At 45.1% G+C, this 9731-nt stretch overlaps 1 protein-coding gene across 2 annotated transcripts in view; it reads right to left on the reverse strand.

The window, feature by feature from the left end:
• SCP2D1 (SCP2 sterol binding domain containing 1) overlaps positions 1-2602 on the reverse strand; it is a 79628-nt gene extending 77026 nt beyond the window's left edge. For both annotated transcript variants that reach the window (XR_007133698.1, XM_047770360.1), the window contains exons 1-2: positions 2512-2602; positions 2073-2139 (exon numbers count right to left, since the gene is read on the reverse strand). The gene's annotated coding sequence lies outside the window, so the exon portion shown is untranslated. The remainder of the gene's footprint in view (positions 1-2072; positions 2140-2511) is intronic.
• Positions 2603-9731: the final 7129 nt, after the last annotated feature.

Raw genomic sequence — 9731 nt, forward strand, 5'->3', positions numbered from 1 at the left:
AGATCTCATACTTGCTAGGCTTGGGATTTGCTTGAGACCCATCCTGCCCTTCTTTCTTGCCCCTATTTCTAGCCTTTGCAATGAAAGTGTCTATCCTGTGCCTGTCCCACTATTGTAATTTGGAAACACATAACTTGTTTGGCTTGACAGGTTTGCAGCTGGAGAGGAATTCTGCCTCAGGATGCATCATATCTTGAGTCTCACTCATAGCTGATTTAGATGGTATTTAGATGAGACTTCGAACTTTAGAGCTGATGCTGGAGCAAGTTAAGATTTAGAGGCACTGGGGGATGGAATGAATGTATTTGACATGCAAAAGGAACATGAATTGGGGGAGGGCAGAGGCAGAATAGTATGGGTTGAATGTTTGTATAACCTGCAGAAGCACATGCTGAAACCCTAACCTCCCAGTGATGGTATTAGGAAGTAGGGCCTTTGGGAGATAATTAGGATTGGATGAGGTCTTGAGGGTGGAGCCCTCGTGAATGTGATTAGTGCCCTAATAAGAATCACATGAGAACTTGCTTCCCCCTCTCTGCTCTCTAATGTGAGGATACAATGAGAAGACGACAGCTTGCAACCTGGAATAGGGCTCTCAAAAGAGGTTGGCACCCTGATCTGATCTGTGAGAAATAAAAATCTGTTGCTCATTAGCTATCCAGTCCGTGGTATTTTTACTATAGCAGCCCATGCTAAAAACAGGTGTAGACACAGGAAAGGGCAAAGATCAATAATGCAATTAACCAACTACACCCACAGGAAGTCATTGTCAAGCCCTGGGAGTCTTTCCTTCTGGAAATAAAACACTGAACTACACCAAACTCAAGTATGAATATATTTTTAAAGCCCCAGCAACTTACTTTAGACTCTTAAATACGCAGACCAGAGATCACCCCTTCCCTCCACTCACAAAGGCATCACAGGGCAAAGTAAGAGCCCTCCTATTTTAAGATAAAGCTGAAGACAGGCTAATGCTTTAAAAAGAACAGTTATCCTTATCGTTCCACATGTCATATGTATGCCCAAGTGGTAACTTTCTTTTAATGAGATAAAATGTCTAAGTTATGCCTGCCCGTAAATTAATGAGACTGGTTTTGAACAAACAAAAACACAGATAAAGTTTCTAAGAAAAGAAAAGCCCTTTTTCAATGATGCTGACAATACTCAAACATCTTTCAAAATACCTCTTTTATGACTGCTGTCAGAAACAAAAAACACATTCTTTTACTACCCTGTACCATTCAGAAAGCTTTCGGCTATGAGCACCAAAAACAGCACAACTCGTGTAACTTGGTCCTCATGCTGTACAGTGGAAAAAATAAATAAAATTAAATTAAATTAAATTAAAAAGCACAACTCAAACGGCTTAAAGAAGTCCTGAAGCAAGGCTAGAAGGACGAACCATCCTCACACTCAGGACTGATGGGTTTCCCAGGACACAGGACCTTCAGTGCTAAAGTGGCAAGTCCCAGGCAAACGGAAGGAGTTGGCTGCTCCCAGGCTGGTTCCTTGAGCAGTTTTCAAGGACCCAAGGGCCCTCCTTCCATCATCCAGATGCCCTTTCCTCTAAGGCAACTGACCCTTGGGGCGGCAGCACTTTGGAGCAACATTCAGTAAACAGCAAGATAAAGAGCTGGTGTCTCCCATACTTATCTCTTTACCCAAAGAGCCTATTCTCCCCAAGTCCTTCACTTGCTTTTCACTGACTAGGACTGTGACCATTACTCTTACCAGGAATAGATTAGGTTTGTGGATGAAAAACACTTTCTGCCGTATCAGTAAACAGAGATGTTGCGACCAGCAAGCCCTGAGCTACTGCAGCCATCCCCAGCGGTGAGCCCCAAGGGGCCTCTGGATGGGAAAGAGGAGGATACTGGCCCTAGATAGTTAAGATGCATATCAAAGGAATGATTTCAGTGAGCCCAGACTCTTGCATCTTCCCATACACAGAAAAGCACTGAATTTATTATTTTAACTGCAGATGTCTGGTTTTCCTTAATTAACAGCAATCTCTTGAGTTCCACCACCTGGTTTTTATTGCAAAACTCCTATATATCCTCACTATCCCTTACCTCGTCAGGGCAGACCCTTAGAGTTATCTGAGAGGATGTCTTCCGGGCTTACGTCCTCAGTTTTGTCCTGCAAATAAAACATAATTCTCAACTTATGGGCTGTGCATTTTTTTCACTCAACAGGTTCACCAAGTCACCTTTCCCTAATCTCCTGGCTGCCTGTAGGAGGGTCCAAATTCTGGTGTGAGGAGGGCAAAGAAGGAGGAACCCATGGTGCACGGGAGCCCCTCTGAGGTGGGTGTATCCACTCAGGATTCAATCCAGAGGCAGCAGCCCTAAGAGGGACACAAAATAGGGACTGGTGAGGGGACGTGGCTTTCCACGCGTGTGGGAGAGTGCCGGTCACACAGCTTCTGTGCGGGCTGGATTTGTGGGCAGCAGAGAGGCAACCCGGCCCAAAAGTCAGGGAAGCGGGCAGGGGTCCCACGGCCTCGCACACCTGCCAAACCACGCAATCAGGGACGCTCCCTCAAGCGGAACTGTATCCGGGCTCCCCTGTCGCGTCACTTCGACCTTCCAAGGCTCACGGGAGGTCCACGCCCCGCTAACCGGACGTCTGTGGGGAGAGGAATTCTGGGAAATGTAGTTTCAGCTTCACTAACCCCACCCCCGCCACGCACCCCACCAAGGGCGTAAAGCCAGGAGCCACATCCAGTGTGGCTTTGATTTTTAGAACAGGTGTGGTCAGAACATCAAGTTAAGTTTAAGTGATAAAGCGGTCAAATAGCCTGAGTACTGGCATTTAGCTATTATGGAGAAAATGCCGCTTTATTTGCTTTCGTTTTTTTTTTTTTTTCCTACTCACTGCTATGGATTCTGGTCACCCAACCAGAGCAGAGCAAAGTAAGGGCAGCTTCCCATGTCGAAAGATGCTGATGGAAACATTATTCCCACTAATGCCCAGTTTTAACACATTCTTGTGAGGCCTGTGAAGGATAAACTGCAGACGACCCCCTAGAGAAAAGTCAGATGCAATTAATCCTAAGAGCTGGATTGGCCCCTACATCTTACTGAACTCAGTAAATCAAAAGCACTGTGCCTATGGGACAAATCTTGATAAATTCCCTCCACAGTTCTGAAAGCTTTACCAACCCTAAAACAAGAGTGGAGTGAGAGTGGAAACCAAAGAACAAGTCTCTAACAGACAAGGAGAGATACCTGTTTCAGAAGGATGTTTGGTACAAGTTTATTATTTAACAGTGGTTACTGTAACCATATAGACATCACAGAAGCTCAAATTTTGAAGGTAAAGGGAGTTTGAAAATATCTTCTCTTAATTACTCACTTTAAAATGAGGGCCCTGGAGATCCTGCTGTGGTGCAATGGGATAAGCAGTGTCTCTGGAATGCTGTGATGCAGGTTTGATCCCCTTCTGGCATAGTGGGTTAAGGATTTGGTGTTGTCACAGGTGTGGCATAGGTTGTGACTGTGGCTCAGATCTGATCCCTGGCCAGGGAACTCCATATGCTGCAGGGTGGTCAAAAAATTAAAAATTAGGAGTTCCCATCGTGGCTCAGTGGTTAACAAATCCATCTAGGAACCATAAGGTCACAGGTTCAATCCCTGGCCTTGCTCAGTGGGTTAAGGATCTGGTGTTGCCGTGAGCTGTGGTGTAGGTCACAGATGCGGCTTGGATCCCACGTTGCTGTGGCTCTGGTGTAGGCCGGCAGCTACAGCTCCAATTAGACCCCTAGCCTGGGAACCTCCATATGCCAAGGGTGCGGCCCTAGAAAGGCAAAAAGACAGAGAAAACCATGACTTGCAAAGACACATGTACTCCGATGTTCACCGTAGCACTATTTGCAATAGCCAAGACATGGAAACAATCTAAATGTCCATCGACAGAGGAGTGGATCAAGAAGATGTGGTACATATACACAATGGAATATTACTCAGCCATTAAAAGGAACGAAATACCGGCATTTTTAGCAACATGGATGGACCTAGAAATTATCATGCTAAGTAAAGTCAGTCATACAATGAGACACCAACATCAAATGCTTTCACTGACATGTGGAATCTGAAAAAAGGACAGAATGAACTTCTTTGCAGGACAGCTACAGACTCACAGACTTTGTATGGTTTCCAAAGGAGACAGTTTGGGGGGTGGGGGGGATGCGCTGGGGTTGTAGGATGGAAATCCTATAAAATTGGATTGTGATGATCATTGTACAACTATAAATGTAATAAATTTATTGAATAATTTAAAAAAAGAAAAAAAATTTAAAATAAAACAATATGAGGGCCCTTACTGATAGACATGACACAAATGAATATCGAAAATGCCCCCCCCCCCAAATCTAAATGGTGAAGGAGTTCCTCAGCGGTAAGGATCCCAACTAGTATTCATTAGGTTGTAGCTTCAGTCCCTGCCCCACTCAGTGAGTTAAGGACCCATCATTGCTGTGAGCTGTGATGTAGGTTGCAGATGTAGCTCAGATCTGGCTTTGCTATGGCTGTGGTGTAGGCTAGCAGCTGTAGCTCTGATTCAACCCCTAGCCTGGAAACTTCCATATGCCACAGATGTGGCCCCCCCCCAAAAAAAAAAACAGACAAGCAAAAAACTAAATAGTGTATAATTTCATTTATACAAAGTTCTAAAACTGGCAAAACTAATCTATAATGGAAAAAAATCAAGACAATCATTACCCTGAAGTGTGGGAATAAGATTATAACTGGAAAGGGGTATGAAGAAACTCAGGGATTATGGTGGGAGTTCCCACTGTGGCACAGTGGGTTAAGGATCCAGCATTGCCTCAGGTGTGGCCTAGGTCACAGCTGCAGCTCAGATTTGAGACCTGGTCAAGGAACTTCCATATGCCATGGGTACATCCAAAAGAAAAAAAAAAAGAAACTTTCAGAGGCAATGGATATATACATTTGTCAAAATTCTCCACCGATGTAAATCAGCTATATTTTAATTTTAAAAGTTCTCTACGGTATAAAGTCTAATGATATCTGGAACTTGTTTCAAAATGCATTAAAAAATAAGATGGCTGGCTGGCTGGATAGAAGGATGGATAGACAGGCATGTAACAAAACAAATACAGCAAAATGTTAATTGTAGAACCCAGGTGGTAAGTATACGAGGGTTTAGGCTTTAGCCCAGTGTTAAATCGTAGACATCAACTTATTGACAGGAGAGGAGACGGGGAAAAAGCCATTAGAAAAGGATTCATAAAAGTTACTGTTAGTGGAGTTTCCATCATGGCGCAGTGGTTAACGAATCCGACTAGGAACCATGAGGTTTCAGGTTCCATCTCTGGCCTTGCTCAGTGGGCTGGGGATCCGGCATTGCCGTGAGCTGTGGTGTAGGCTCGGATCCCACGTTGCTGTGGCTCTGGCGTAGGCCGGTGGCTACAGCTCTGATTGGACCCCTAGCCTGGGAACCTCCATATGCCATGGGACACAGCCCTAGAAAAGGCAAAATACAAAAAAAAAAAAAAAATTACTGTTAGTTAAAAGGAAGATATCAAAGGCAGACCAGACATTCAGAACACATAGGGTGGTTCATGCTATTCTTTTTTAAAATATATGAGATACAATCACCCTGTTGAATTCTCTTCCTCTCACAGTTACTAGATGCTTGCTATGTGATGATTCCAAACTGAACACTTTGGCAAATTGTGTCCATGGCACACTAAGAATCTCTATTCTCCATTCAGTGGTCCTATATCAGTCACCTATAACAATGTGCTGCATAACAAACCACACAAAACTCAGAGGCTCACAACAAAAAGCTTTTTTTTTTTTGCCTTTTTTTTAGGACCACACCTGCAGCATATGGAAGTTCCCAGGCTAGGGGCTGAACTGGAGCTGTAGCTCTGGGTCTACGCCAGAGCCACAGCAACACCAGATCTGAGCCTCATCTGTGACCTACACCACAACTCATGGCAACACTGGATCCTTAACCCACTGAGCAGGTCAGGGATTGAACCCACATCTTCATGGATACTAGTCGATGAGCCACAATGGGAACTCCAATAAGCACTTATTTCTTGCTTCATATTTGCAGAGAGGCTAGGGCTTGGCCAATCTAGGCGGGGCTCAGCCGGGCTAAGCTCCAGGTCCCATGTGTCTCTCATTCTGCTTGACCAGCAGGCCCCTGGGGCATGTTCTTCTCATGATGAAGACTGTAACACAAGAAGGCAAGACCTCCTGCACGAGTACATGTCACGATTTTGCTCCCATTTCTGCTAAAATTCCATGAGCCAAAGCAAGTAACACACTAATCCAATAATCACAGACCCCCAAACCCTCAGATCTGGAAATGGAAGATTTACCTCCAGCTCTTTGTTTATCTCTACAAGAGACTATGGGCCTGCTTCGGTCCCAGGGTTTAGTAACGTGAAACCTCTGTCTGCTTGGATGGCCTCTGCACGTCTTCCACTGCGCCGTAAAAACAAATCTCTAGGGTGCGACTAGACAAGTTCAAGCGAACTGTTCTCTTCAGCCTTCTCAGCTTCCCTCGAGGTAAAACCCCAAGGGGGCAGTTTCAGACATCAGGCCAAGAGAAGGGAGACAGGGCACTTGTTTTTCAGCTTTCGGAGGAGTCAATTAGAGTTTCAATTTCCACTGTTAAATGTCACCTTTTTACAACATCCTGGAGGAGAGCTGCCAGCTGTCCTTGGGGGTGGAGGTAGGGGGGACTCCTTCAAGGGAAGGCTTATCGTCTACAAAGACACAGAAGGGTCCAGAGATGAAAGGACGCTCTCAGGCTGATTTTCCCAGAGCTCTCGCTTTCTATTTTGAGCTGAACATTTATTTGGCTTCCCCTGTAGCCTCCAGCCAGCCTCTTTAGGCCCCCTGCATCACTTCTCTCCCATTTACAAAAAGAGATAATAAGCCTTGCTGCTGGCTAATGCATATGGAGTTCCCTGAAGAGCGTGGAGGGAAGGCAGGCTTCTCGAGGGGAAAGCTGTCAGCATGTTTTCGCCTGATCTCCAGATATTTTCAGTGTCTGGTACCCCTCATTAGAGCATCTGGTCCTTTCTCAGAGAAGGCAGACGAAAGCCAGAATAAACGGAGCAGAGAGGCTCCCTTGCCTCGCCTCTGCCGCAAAGGAGATATGTCAAATTGAGTGATGAATGATCACTATTCTTCACTTGCTAACACTTTGTACCCTATTTGCAAATTAAGGAGCACATTGCTGGCACGCCTGAAAGGTTAAACACTCCCACTTCATTGCTGTAGTCACTAATTGGTGCTTTATCACAATTTCTGTGCTGGGAACGTTTTGTCCGCAAAACCCTTCCTCCATATTCCTGGGTGAGACTCTGTGAGCATCTTGAGTTTCTCAAGTTAAATCATAAATCACTGTCCTGCTTGCGGGGTGATATTGCCCCTAAAAAGATCCCGTCTATTAATTGTCTGCAACCTATTTTGAAATGTATCCAAAAAAATAAGAAAGATTGGTGCCTTTTAGTTGTTTTAATTTTTTTTTTTTTGTCTTTTGTCTTTGTTGTTGTTGTTGTTGTTGTTGTTGCTATTTCTTGGGCCGCTCCTGCGGCATATGGAGGTTCCCAGGCTAGGGGTTGAATCAGAGCTGTAGCCACCAGCCTACACCAGAGCCACAGCAACACGGGATCCGAGCCGCGTCTGCAACCTACACCACAGCTCACGACAACGCCGGATCGTTAACCCACTGAGCAAGGGGAGGGACCGAACCCGCAACCTCATGGTTCCTAGTCGGATTCGTTAACCACTGCGCCACAACGGGAACTCCCTAAATTTTTTTTTTAATTTTCCCTTTTCAATTACAGGGGAACTCGTTTTCTCCCTCTCTTGGTATTCCGCTTTCATCTATAGAGCAGGAACATCTGCCTTTTCCAAGATATTAGGAGGCAAAGAGGTGGCCAGCAGAAGTGTCCAACAGTTCCACTCTGGAAAAGTTTTCAGTATCTAACATCACTAGGCATTTTTGTTGGCTATACCTCTGGAACTGCAATTGCTGGGCCCTAGGGGATATTTCTAGGGCTATATCAACCAGAAAGACTTGCATTTTTTTTAACTTTATTTATTTATTTATTTATTTGTCTTTTTTTTTTTTTTTTTTTTAGCTATTTCTTTGGGCTGCTCCCACGGCATATGGAGGTTCCCAGGCTAGGGGTCAAATCGGAGCTGTAGCCACTGGCCTACACCAGAGCCACAGCAACGCGGGATCTGAGCCGCGTCTGCGACCTACACCACAGCTCATGGCAATGCCAGATCCTTAACCCACTGAGCAAGGCCAGGGACTGAACCCGCAACCTCATGGTTCCTAGTTGGATTCGTTAACCACTGCGCCACGACGAGAACTCCTTTTTTTTTTTTTTCATAAAAGACACATAGTAGAATGGTTGTAATAAGCCAAGTCTGGCAACTACACATATGCCCATCATCAGTAGAATGGAATAAATTACAGGGTATTCACAGCGCAGGATACCAAATAGCAGTGGGAATTAACAATCTACATCTATATACAACATAGTGAAACTCACAATCATAGTTTATTTGTTTGTTTTTCTTTTTAGGGCCACACCTGTGGCATATGGAAGTTGCCAGGATAGAGGTTGAATTGGAGCTGCAGCTGCCAGGCTATACCACAGCCATGGCAACACTGGATCCGAATCGCATCTGCAACCTACACTGCAGCTTGCAGCAACACCAGATCCTTACCCCACTGAGTGGGGCCAGGGATCAAACCCACATCCTCATGGATATTAGTTGGGTTTTTAACCTGCTGAGCCACATTGGGAATGCCACCACCACCCTCCACCCCCCACCCCAATATAGTTCATACAGCTTCTAGAGTGCTGGTAATTTTTAGATTCTTGATCCGAATGTTTTCCATGAGTGTTTGTAATTTAGGAAAATGTATTGAGGCATAAGTTATTTTTGATGTGTGTTCTTCTCTATAGGTTTATATGCCTCAGTGAGAGGTTTTAAATATAAGTGCATACAAAAAAAACTGTCCTAAAGTCTGAACAGAAAGTATTGGAGGAAAGTGTCCATCTAACCTTCCATCCTCTCCCTCCTGACTCCTCCCCATGGGAAAGGCAGGACTGTAGCTGACTGGTGGTGAGAAGACAGAAGGAGCCACAGCCACATAGAGCCTGGATGGCCCCCTTTCCCCTGCTCCTAAGCCTTGCTCTGATCCCTCTGTTTTTTTTTCCTTTGTCTGTTCCCATGGCATACAGAATTTCCCAGGCCAGGGATTGAACCTGTGCTGCAACAGTGACCCGAGCCACAGCAGTGACAACACCATATCCTTAACTCACACTGATCCTTCTATGTTGACTGCTATGACCTGAAATCTGAGCAGCAACACTTCTCCTTTGTCTAGCCAGGCCAGGGGACCTGCCCTGCAGACCCAAGTACCACTTTCATAGGCATCCCAAGTTCTGAGGGGATGAAGCAGGGAACCCTGTCTGGCTGCAGCACAAACCTCATTCTATGGTCCAGGACTGTCAGCAACAGAAGTACTATTTTTACCTCTAATTCCCAATGCTTGCATATATTTATCAACTGATTCCAAAGATGGAAGGGGATGAAGCATGATTAATTAGGACCCCTTAAACCTCAACAACATCTTCCTCGGCTGTTAAGAAATGAAGACAAGGGGAGTTCCCACCGTGGCACAGCAGAAATGAATCCAATTAGTATCCAGGAGGATGTAGG

This window comes from Phacochoerus africanus, chromosome 3, assembly GCF_016906955.1.
Source record: "Phacochoerus africanus isolate WHEZ1 chromosome 3, ROS_Pafr_v1, whole genome shotgun sequence".
Lineage (NCBI taxonomy): Eukaryota > Metazoa > Chordata > Mammalia > Artiodactyla > Suidae > Phacochoerus > Phacochoerus africanus.